The sequence below is a fragment of the Triturus cristatus genome, chromosome 3_2 (assembly GCF_964204655.1).
Source record: "Triturus cristatus chromosome 3_2, aTriCri1.1, whole genome shotgun sequence".
Classification (NCBI taxonomy): Eukaryota; Metazoa; Chordata; class Amphibia; order Caudata; family Salamandridae; genus Triturus; species Triturus cristatus.
In genome coordinates this window covers 509,158,642-509,171,129 of record NC_140584.1, presented here as the reverse complement: position 1 = coordinate 509,171,129, position 12,488 = coordinate 509,158,642, and the positions used below count along the sequence as shown (strand labels likewise).

The 12,488-nt window shown below is 47.1% G+C and overlaps 1 protein-coding gene across 4 annotated transcripts in view; it reads right to left on the bottom strand.

The window, feature by feature from the left end:
* Positions 1–12,488, bottom strand: part of USP47 (ubiquitin specific peptidase 47) — a 1,403,064-nt gene that overhangs the window by 1,103,829 nt on the left and 286,747 nt on the right. The gene's annotated exons all lie outside the window — the stretch shown is intronic.

Sequence of the window (12,488 nt, the reverse complement as noted above, 5' to 3'; positions counted from 1 at the left end):
GTGTTGCACATTGTATTCTAAAAACTACAAATTTCTTTGTGTGGGTCAAATCCAACAATAATAATCTGATATTCAAACCTAGAAGTTTCACACCTTTTCAGCGAGCCAAGCCGTGTTCCATACCTCACTGTTTTTTTCTCAGCCGCCTTCGAATTTACAATGTGAATGATGGAAGATACTATCCATATGCACAATACCCTTCTGAATACATTTTGGCCTCTGCCTCAGTCATCGATTTCATCAGTAGTTACACTACTTGGTAAATTATTTTATGCATTTTTCTCGACCAGAGATTATGGACAAATCTGTGTCCAGAATATGTCCCAGTCAAACCCCTGTCCCTCTGGAGATCTTGTAAGTGGGATGTGACCAATAAAAGCTGTAAAACACACAAAAGATGATAGAAGGAATGCTTGAAATAAGTCTAGCCTCTAGCAATCGCTCACGGGGGCATTGCAAACTATCCTTCTTTTGCTCACCATGCCACCTCAGAGTAGAACCAGCCATATGCAATTTAGTCATGGTCCTGTCCCTATAGGAACAATTCAGCAAGAACTGCCAAGCCAGGTCCTCTCTCAACTGTAACACAAGGTACCCAAAACCAATTTCGGTCTTATTGGGGCTCTACAGTCAGATGTAACTTTGTTCTAGTAGCACAGTGAGTAAGGGACCCAGGTCTGGGAATACCCTTGTCCACTGATGTTGTTACATCTCACACACTAAAGGTGAATAGAGGAATGTTTGCCATAAGTCTAACCACTGTCAATCGCTCGAGGCAGCATCCCAACCCATTGTTCTTTTGCCGACCATGCCACTTTAGAGTAGATTGAGCCATATGCAAATCACTCTTAGTCTTGTGCCAACAGGAGCAGTCCAAGACGAGCTGTCAAGCCAGGTCCTCTCTGAATCGCAACAGAAGAAACCCTTCACCAGTTTGCCAAGATGTGGTGCTGGTAAGTACATAAGTGTGATTACAGCTGGAGTCCAGTGATCTTGACCCCTCTCTAGGCTCCATACCAACTTTATTGTGCTTTATTTACTGTGGTGAGTGACTACAGGCGCGCTCCCTGTGTGACACCCTTCATGGGACGCAGCAATACCTATTAGGGTAAGACTGAATTGAGTACGAGTGCATTACACCTCTATCTGATATACAGAGTGGAGTGATTTTAGGACGAGTATTGTCACCTCTTTGCATGCATTTGCAGTGATTATTCAATGTTTGTCTTTGGAGCACTCCTAGTGGATCAACACCAAATAAATATTCATGTGTGTGTCTCATATATTCAGATCCATATCCCCACAGGAACTCCACAGTAGGATTCGATCAGTGACACAAGTATTGTATAGTGCCATGAATGTGTGTGGTAGTACAGTGTGCATCGGTAAATACCTCTTGAATGCCACATGATATTAAATCTTTGCAGCAAATATTATAAATTGGGACCCAGGTCCTGAAGAAAGCTGGGCACCCAGGACAGGACCAATAACATGTTTGAAACAGATGTTAATTCGTATGTTTCTTTCTCTTTTTAACTCCTGGGCATTACTGAGAAATTCTAACCCTCATGAATAATTCCCACTGAACTCCGATGGAGCTGATAACAGCAGTCCATTGTCACATCAGAATTATGAGATCATCAACAACATTGCAGCTCGGTTGACTTTCTCCGCAGATTTTGGTTGCTGAAATCAAAAGATTTTTCCAGGTGTAACTCTTCACTGGAATAAGATGTTATATAGGGTAAATGGACCTGAAATTACCTAAACTCTGGTAATTCCTCATGTCTTAGTGGCCCCTTAGGGTCCAACATTTAATGGGCCTGATTAGCCCTGCCACCTAAATTACAGATACTGTAGATATTGGTAACACTGGCAGGAACCAACCCACCTATTTCCCCGAATAAATTCTAATGAGGTCTTCCCCCAGCTTTAGTAAAAGTGGAATAGCTTCATCTTAATTGTAGAGGCACTGTCTAACTGACCAAATTAGATTTTTGAACGAAGTCCATATACAACAGTGGTGCGAGAGCCAAACATTGTGGAACACCATAGGTAATGGGGAGTAGAGACGACCTGAATCCTTGAGTCACACATTTTGCTCATTCTGTTAAAGATTTAATCTACAGCGTAGCAATTGTTTACTATCAGTTTGACTTAGATGTTGCAAAAATAGAATACGAGTTTGCGCGATGAAAACTGCTAAACAATTCATTAGTGTTATTGCCTGCATCAAGCACCTTAAACCTCAAGATAGCTGCAACAGGAGCACCAATTTTATAAGAATAATTATGCAGCCAAATTTGATCATATCTAAAATACTGCGTACAATGAACAATGTCTTAAGTGATTGCACTAACCAACAACTTCTTAAGGAAAACAGGTTAACAATTGGTGTTTCCAACAAATTGTGTAGGGGCACAAGCCAAACTAATTCCCCTGAATCAATGGGCCGCATTCCGATGTAGGCGGGCCTGCCACCGACAGGTCGTCAGTGGCAGGCCCACTGACATGCAAGGATCCTACTGCCGCATTTCAATGTGATCGGTCAGTCGGACCACAGCGGGAAGGGGGAACCAAACTATGTCTCCAACAGGCCCAAGGAGCCGGTCAGAGGGTAATCTCTACAATGGGGGCGGTGTTGCCATAGGGAATACGATGTCGCTCTTCCCTTTCCCTTTACATGGCGGTCCTCTGCTATGGGGCCAGGGGGCACATGAGGTGTGCCCCCCCACCTATATACATGCACCATGTGCCAGGTAACGCATGGTTCCTGGCACACAGTGCATGGATGTTTCAAACATGCCTTTTTCAATTGTGGTTTGTGCTGCAGCCCTTTTCTGGGCCGTAGCACAAGCCGCAATTGAAAAAGTCATGTTTTCAACCGCCTTCACGGCAGTCGGATCATAAAAAGGTGGGTGAAGCCGTCAGCTACATGTCAGGCGGTCTCCATCCTGATACGATGGCAGTCTGGCGCTCGTCTGACCACCATTATAATAAGGGCCCAAGTGTTAAATGCAACAGGGCAGCCCAAATACCACCTGGCACAAGGGCATATGAGTATATGTACAATAAAGATTCCGTGCGGAACAGTTAAAATTAAAGCAATCACAGAAAGAATTACAGTCAAGAGCAGGTATCAGTCAGTGACCATTCAATGACTAGAACAGAGACACCAGACTCCACTAATAAGTTATCATAGATTATTATAATTGCAACTTCCAAAAATTTGCAAAGTCCTCGGGTGCTCTCTCAGTGAATAAAAAACTGATAGTGTAATAGTGTGTATAATAGAACAAATGACAATGGAACATTTAACTGATTTCAGTAGTAGGTACAGTTGCTTGAATCCTAGTAGTTTAGCGACTTAAACAATATTATAACCATTATTTCCAAGTGTCGCAATCGCAGTGTTTCGATCAATAGTATTATGAGAGTCATCATCAGGACAAATATTGTAAATGGAGCAAAAGCAGAGTATCTGAAATAAGAAAGGATAGTGGGAACCAGAATTTGCCAAACTAAGAGGACAAACTGAAAGGAAAACTGGCTAGAGTACCTGAAGAGTGCAGTAATCACTTAATCGAAGCAGTTTAAGGAGTCCGTAATAAACAATATTCATTGTTCCAATTCTAATTGTAACTTATCCACACGGAACCTTTGTTGTACATGTAGCTGAATTCAAGTGGCTGCAAAGTTGAATAGTACTATGCTGCTGAAGGAGCAGCAACACAATAGATCAGGGATGGTAAGCAAGCAAGCAAACTAAGTCACCGAAATGGAGAGAGGAAAAGGAACTGAAACTCTGCCATTCTGTCAGGGTGTTGCTGGATGGCAATGTGGGCCCATATCAAACTGTAGCATGTCCGATCTGATGGCACATGTACACATACATATGTGACAAGCAGGTGAGACCAGATGACCTTTAACACCAACAAAGACTGGCATCATTACAAAAACAGAAGCAAAGATATAGGGAAGGTGGGTTGAAGTCGCATATGGAACTTCACTGCAGACCTGAATAAACAAGCCTGAATGAGTCAGACCCTAACCACTCAGTGAAGCTACTGGGTGGGACAGTGTAGCCCCAGAGTCATAAAGGCACAGAAGATACCCAGAGTCAGAACAGCTTTCATGTAGGCAGTCACTAAGATTAAAAGGCACAGCGTATTTGTACTGATTTATTGAGGCAGGGAACCATAGCCAGCAGGTAAACAGAAGTGTTAGTAAGCCTGCACCATAGGCAGATATGTTTGAACACACTGCCTCCATCCCCAAGGGATTACTGCACTACAAATATGCAGTGGCTGACAGTAAAGAGAAGTTTGATACAGTGGATGAAAAGGCACGGAGTGATTTGGTGTCATGGGTTACGTTAGGGTAGCTCTGATCTGTCCCAGTGAAGGGTATATCTCCTAACAGCAACACATCTGAGCCTCAAGGGAGAAACAGATGAGGTCTACAAGCAACAGCACTCCATCGAGTCCCAGAGCAAAGCCCTGGACTGCCTGACTCAACACCACCAATTAAAACCTCTTTGTATCAGAGACAAATCCGTGCATGAGCGTAAGAAGCACTGAATGAAACCTCTAGCTACAGCTATAAGCAAGGAAACACAAGTAACTGGGGAAACCATGAAAAAAAATCACAAATGAGCGTCATTGACAAAACAACGAGTAGCACAATTTCTGACGGAGGTTAAAGAAAACTAATTTTGCTTGTCAGGCACTCCGGACATAAAACATAATGGAGACTGGAGTAGAATGGTACACAATTGCCCCCCTTGAACAATGGCTGAGGAGTGCTGCACACATTAGAAATCCCTCATAATCAATGGTCATATGTGGCAGCGATGAAATGCGGATAAATAAGGTAACCAACATCAAAAACAACAAAGCAAAAGACTGAACGCCTACCAGCTCCCCTGTGTCTGGTTTGTTAGCTTTAGAGGATATTCATAATTCTAGGTCCACAGAATTGATACTAGGAGATAAAGTGGCATCTTAAGTGGCTTGCCGTGTGTGCAAACTCTCAAAAGTCTTTAATAGGCTCGGCGCGGAATACCTATGCACACTCTGAGGGACAAAGTAGCCTTAACAGACAAGTTACTTACCTTCGGTAACGCATTATCTTATAGAGACAATGTAGCAGCAGATTTCTTACCCAAGAACTTCGTTCGCGTGACGTCGCTGGCATCGTCTGCGCCGGAAGTGAGGTCCGCGTCACCACCTCAATTCACTGAGGGCAATTACTTTTCACAACATGAAGTGCACGGACAGTGGAGTGTTTAGAACAATTAGGCCCCTGAAAGGGATCAGCCATGACACTAAGAAAGTGTCCACAGTGCGGTAAGGATCAGTAAGGAATCTGTGGTTAGATTATGCAGCTACCAGATAAGGCGTTACCGAAGGTAAGTAACTTGTACATCTAGAAGCAGATCCCTTACCTTAGAATATATAACCCAGCAATACCATCCCCAGAGGAGGGACTGTGGACAAGTTCAGACCAGGTAGCCCTGCAGGACAGAGCGGCCAAAAAGGCCATCCCTGCGGCCTTGACTGTCCAGGCATTAGTGCTTAGTGAATGTGTGCAGTGATGCCCACGTTGCTGCTTGACAAATGTCAAGGGCTGGAACACCACGTTGCAATGCTGTGATCGCAGCTGAGGCTCTGGTGGAATGAGCTCTTAAGCCTTCAGGAGGCTATTTCTTGGGCAGAGAGTAGTAAATTTTGAAATAGAAGACGACCCACCGCAACGTAGTCCTCGTCTGCACTGCAAAAGCTTGCTTTAATCCAGCGTACCCCACAAAGAGTTGGTCATCCACCCGGAGATCTTTAGTGCGGTCAAGGCAAAATGACAGCACTCTTTTTTGGTCCAGACGGTGGAGTCGCACCTCCTCAGAGGGGTGCGGAGGACCATAGAAAGTGGGCAAGGTGACTGATTGCCCCACATGGAATGGGGTTACCACCTTTGGTAAGAAAGAAGCTCTAGTGAGAAGCACCAACTTATCATGAAAGATGGTCAGGTAACGAATCTTGGATGACCGAGCCTGCAATTCACTCACCCTCCTGGCAGAAGTTATTGCCACTAAAAAGGAAGTTTTGATGGAAAGCAGCCGGAGGGAGCAGTTGTGCAGGGGATCGAACAGAGCGCACATCAGGAAGGTGAGAACCAAATTATTGTCCTACTGAGGCATGGTGAATGAAGCAGGAGGAAATATATGTACAAGCCCCTTAAGAAATCTGCTTACAATAGGGGATTTAAATAAAGAGGCTTGGTCTGGCAGCCTCAAGAAGGAAGACCAGGCCAAAAGGTACTCTTTAAGAAAGCTCAGAGTAGAGCCCTTCTAGGCAATGATCAAAATGAAAAGAAGGACCCGAGAGGGGGGGAGCGGAAAAAGGATCAATCAATAGACCTTTCTGTACAATATTGTACACATTTCTGCCACCAGTAGGTGTACACGGTCTTGGTATAGAGAAGCCTGGCTGCCAAAATAGCATTCGACCTTCCTCCAGAAGTCGGTGATGTTATCAACTGCCACAGCTCAATCTCCACGCAAGAAGGCGTAGAGTTGACAGGTTAGGGTGGAGGACCCTACCCTGCTGCTGCGACAGCACATCCTCCCGAAGGGGCAGCCTGATCGGAGGATCAATGCTCAGCTAGAGAAGCTCGGGGTACCAAACTCTCAGTGCCTAGTCCAGAGCCACAAGAATGACTTTAACCTGGTCAGTCCTGATCTTCTTGAACACTCTGGAACAAAGTGGTATGGGCAGAAAGGCGTACTGAAAGCCTGCGCTCCACTCGAGGCGAGTGCTGCCTTGGAAACTCCAGCACGCGACACTGGTGACATTGCGCATTCTTAGCGGAGGCGAACAGATTTAACCAAGGCTCTCCCCACTTCTGAAGGAGACCTTGAACCACCTCCGGATGGATACGCCATTCGTGATCTGCTAGGCATCAACAGCCGAGTTTGTCACCCTGGCATTCAGGTAACCTGCCAGGTGTTGAATCACCAGCAAAATACCCTGCTGTTCCAGCCATGTCCAGAGACGCAGGGCCTCCTGACAAAGGGTCCAAGGCCCCACTCCGATCTGTTTGTTGCATTACCATATGGCGTTGGTGTTGTCCGTGAATACCTGAACCAGCTTTCCCTTGATGGAAGGAAGAAAAGCTTTCAATGCCAAGCGAATCACTTGGAGCTCCAGCAAGTTGATGTGGAGTCCGAATTCTGCCGGAGACCAGAGTCCTCGGATATCCACTTCTCCCAGATGGCCGCCCCATGCCAGGAGTGACTCATCGGTCACTACTGTGTGATCTGGTATGGGAAGGGACAGAGGTATGCCTCTGACCCAATGGCGGTCTGTTAGCCACCACAACAGTTTCTATGCAGTTCTCTCCATGGTCTGGCCATGTCGTAGAGATTCCCCTGATGCTGCACCCCCTAGAACTTCAAGTCCCACTGTAGAGCCCGCATATGACATCTGGCATGTGTCACCAGCAGAATGCAGGAGGCCATGAGGCCCAGCAGCCTTCAAGTCAGTCGCAACGAAATCCAGGATAGAGGCTGAAACATCAGTATCAGAGTCTTAATATCCTAGACTCGTTATTCAAGAGGATAGGCCCGAAACGGCACTGTGTCCAGAACAGGTCAGATGAAAGGGAGCGTCTGAGAGCGAGTCAGGTGTGACATTGGCACGTTGATAGAGAACCCCGGCGAAAGCAGGAGATTCGCCGTAGTCTGAAGGTGGAAGAGGACAGTCTGAGATGAGCTCGCCTTCAACAGCCAGTTGTCCAAATTAACAAAGACTGGTACCCTTGATCTGCGCAGATGAACTGCAACCACCGCCATCGCCATCGCCTTGGTGAACACCCAAGGGGTAATGGTAAGGCTAAAGGGGAGAACTGTGAAATGAAAGTGATTGCGGACTACCGTGAACCGCAGGTAGCGCTGATGGGCAGACAGGATGGGAATTTTAAAATAGGCATCCTGTAAGTCCAACATCACCATCCAGTCTTCGGGGTTTAGAACTTTTTGAACTCTTTCTTTTTGAAAATCTAGAATAGAATGACGGCCCTTGTCTTTTTTCGGGACCATACAGTAGTGGGAACAGTAACCACAGCCTACTTCTGGTGTCGGAACCCTCTCTATGGCTCCCTTGGCCAAGAGAGTCCAAACTTCCTCCTAGAAGAAAGCTCAGCTGGTCCTCAGTCAGCCAGTGGTAAGTCAGACGCATGGAGGGAAGGCAGGAGCCCTTTTGGACTATTTGACAAACCCACATGTCCGAGGAGATGTTTTGCCAGTAGTGTAGTTGATGGCTGATCCTGCCACCAACCGGCCATCCTTGACCTTAAGGGCCGGACTAGGAGGGTTTAGAGGCTGCATGGGGAGGACTGAACTGACTCAACCTCTGGCCATCTGACCCAGGGGGTTGAAAGGAGCCACGCAGAGGTTGCTGAACATGCGCAGTTTTGTGGCTAGGATATGGCTGCCGCTGCTGAAAGCCCCTTCCTTGACCACAAAAGGGGCTAAAAGCAGCCGCAGGACAGGTGGTCACCAAGAGGCCCACGGACTTGGCCAAAGCCCGTGTGTCCTTAAAAGGCTCCAGGGCTGTGTCTGCCTGGTCTCTGAAGAGACAGTGCCATCAAAGTGTATGTCCATAAGGGAAGCCTTGACATCCCCAGAAAAGTCAGAAGCGCTCTGCCAGGCATGGCATTGAACAGCCACCAACGATGACATTGCTCTGCCCAGCCAACTGGTGGTGTCAAACCCACAACGAATGGTGAACTTTCTGCATCTCTCTCGTCTGATAACGCTTCGGAGAGAATAGCTCAGGCCTGCCTCCGGGACCTGTGGCAACTCCTGCGGAACAGTTTCCCCACAAGGAGTGGATTTAACGCGCCAAGAGGCATGCAGTTTTCGCTCACTTAATGCAAGGCTGGCGACAGAAAAAGAAAAATCTTCTTGCCCCAAATATCCAGCCTCTTGGATTCCCTGTCCGGGGGTGGGGAAGGGAATATACCTTGTGAGGTAGATGTTTGGACCACCAACCTCTCAGAGGTAGGGTGACTGAGCCCCAGGGCTAGACTTGGAATAGATTCCCAGAAGCCAAGGCCTCATTGAAAGGAAGGAAGGTAGGAAGGAGGGGTTCCGTGGAGGAGACACCCAGCTGCAGGACCCCTGTCAAGATGTTAGTCTTGACTTACACCGAAGGGAGCTGAAGGTCCAGGGACCTCGGCTGCCTTACTCACCACCAGAGCATAGGAAGCTCCCTCCTCCGTAGCCATGGTAGGAGGAGAAAGCAGGCCAGAATCTGGGGAAGTATCTAGTCCACTGGCCACACCCAATTCCTCAAAACCAGTCCATTTTGCGCTCAGGTTGGTCTTCAAAAGTGTCCAGTGACCCCTCTCAATCTTGCTCTATTCCTAGCCCTTCAAAATAAGGCTGAGGAACCAACCTAGGATCCAAGGGTGCAGATGGCGCAGAACCTGCTCATCAGGGATAAGAATAAGGCTGGCGCTGCCAGGGGGGGTGGGGGGGGAATCTCCGGATTTGGGAGTCTTGACGCAGGGGCCGGTGGAAGTGTAGGTCTCAGGGACACGACCGGCACTGGTCCGGATCCACCACCGGATCCATTGGGGGCACTGGCACCAGAGCCACCGGCACGAAACCCGATGGGGCCCAAAGGCGTGACGGGAGGGTCAGGTTGCCAAATTAAGAGGCACATGGCATCATAGTATTCTTTAAGCTGGGTGGTGGACGCCCCTGGAAAGGGAGCGATGCGCGGACCCAACCTAGGCACTGGTTCGGCCGACAGACAGTAAGTCGTTGAAGCACACTTTGAATTCTTGCATTTGTAATGGCTCTTACCTGACTGACACAACAACTTCGAGTGGGAAGAGGAGGACTTAGGACTCCCAGAGCGGTGCCTAGATCTTCCTCTCAACCGGGACTAAGACATCCGGGGCGAAAAGCGTGGAGCTGAACACACAGCCACAAACAGCTTTAGGAACCACTCCCTCAAGATTGATACAAATGCATGGGGATGTATATGGTATATGATGAGAGAAAACCAAAAGACTGTATTTGAATGTCTATATTTTGAAAGTACATGATGTACAGCGGTCACCAATAAAGTGTGTAAAAAAAAAAAAAAGGAACCACTCCCTCAAAGTCTTCAGAGCCATGGCCCGGCAGTCGGAGTACCACTTGAGACATGGTCAAGCTTCAGGAACCAGAGACCAAAAAAGTGTGGATCCGTCACCAACATGGCGTGAGGGCAGATGCTGCATGGTTTGAATCCAGAAGTCTTCTTCGACATTGAGGAAAAGATGTACACACCAGAATAGTAAACAAAATGTCAAAAAAGCCTGTCAGGAAGTGAAAGAGGGTAGCGGTCACTGACATCAGGGGCCAAGGTGGCTCCTCTATAGGTGACGCGGACGTCACTTCCTACGCGGACGTCACATCTGGTGCGAACGATGCCCACGACGTCACGCGGAGCCGACAGATACCACCTATCAGCACGCAAGGCAAGGGCTCGAGCAAAAGTCTTCCTGATAGACCCCGACGCCTGGGAAATTCTAATGTAAGGAATCTGCGACTAGATGTCTATCAGATATCAGCGACAGATCCCAAGATGGCTACCTTCCTACTGAAGTAAGTCAAAGATCCTAAAAAGTTTATTGACCAATCCTGGATGCCTTGCCGGGTCAATCTACTGGATTTGGCAGGCACACACACTAAAATCCTAAATATGGTAGAGGAGGATAGGCAGTCGGGTGGCTTAACATCCATAGAGTTCCTGTAAGGTGAGGCCCAATTTGCTATTGTTCGGGGAAACGCAACCTGACCCATATCCACAGAGCAGCGTAGATTTGATCTTATTAAGGCAGATCCTACACTGGGCAATTTAACCTCTTTGAAGGCAGGAACAGTAGCCCTAAGGGGCCTCTTCCGTGATCTTTTCATTAAAGAATTGGGAAAATGTGTGTCCACCGTTTCCTTCCTGGACAATGCCTAGGTATCCATCAAGAAGGTCATTGCCCCCAAGAAATCCACCGGGGCTAGTCGTGATAAGAAGTGCTTGACCAACTACTTTTTCCATCAAGGTCCCTAACAGGGACAGTACAACAAAGGGGTCACTGGGAAAATAAGGATAGATGCAATAGATTATTGCCCTCCTGCAGTACGGCAAGAGTTAGAGGTGCCAGGGGCTCACCTTGAAGCAGTTTAAATCCTAGAACCTATTCTGGTTCAGTGTTACCCATTCTTCCAGTGCAAAGGTAGAGGTCAGGTTAGTCCTCTGTGAACAGTACTGGCAGGCTCTAACCAACAATGCAGGAGTCTGATGGCTCCCACAAACAACTTCACTAACCTAGCCACTGTCCTTCTCTGGAGCAGGAGCATTTCAGACAGACCAAGAGGTAGAGAGTTACAGGAGAAAGGAGCCATCGCCAAGCCAACTCTCCGCCCACAAGGTTTTGTTATACGGCCCTTAGGGTCCTTGTCGACATTGGTAAGTTAGCATGAGCTTTGCTACCATGATACTGCTTTTGCGCACGTTCCTACATGACTTTATTTTTGCAAGACACTGTTTATGCCTTTCACATGATAACTGTCTGCCTTTCATGTTCTCTGCTGAGTTCCTGGAGTTTAGTCTGAACACGTTGTGCAAGTTCGATAAACAATGCCCCTTATTATTCTATTCTGGTCAGTCCCTAGCACCTAGACATAACATGCTAAACACAGCTGCACAGCTTGAGACTCGTGCTTTGATATTATGGGGATGCATGTTGTTTTAACACACACTTGGAGAGAGCCCTTTTCATGGAGAAGAGCTATGCTGTTCCTATGATGTAAACCTTGCATCTAGGCTTTAAGGTATGGGGTCTGCTGACAAAGCCCAGAGATCTCCTTTTACATAATAAACTTCTTCCAGTCAAGGGGAGGGTGGTTAGGCCTTATAGCCCTTTTTCCACTGTCTTTATATAATGACTTCCCCTGTTGTACGATGGAATTTTAATAATGCTAATTGTTCTGAGTTTATGCATTTCGCTGCTGGTAGTGGCTTGTATACTGTATTGTATGTAGAGCACGATAGTTAAAATAAATATTTTAAACTAATACAGTGACTCTGCCAATTCTTATTGTGGAGAAGTACGAGTGAGCAGGCGAAAGGGTATACCTTGCTACCGGGATTCCTGAGAGAGTCGGGAGTGGTGTGTTCTGGGTTGTCTAATCATTTGTAGCTTCTTGATTTTGGAGGAGAACCAATGAGACACTATAGCTAGTCGGTTTGGGGATTTTGAGTACTAAGGTGATAGGTTGGTCAGATGTGGAAGCATGATGAGGAGATGGCGTTGATTTGACGGTGTTGATCTTTCTACTCATGGAGAGGTTGGTGTTCAGAATGATCCCGAGGTCTTGGCACGGTCCACAGCGGTGGGTGGCGGGCAGAGTTCGGAGGGCCACAAACAGGCATTCCAGG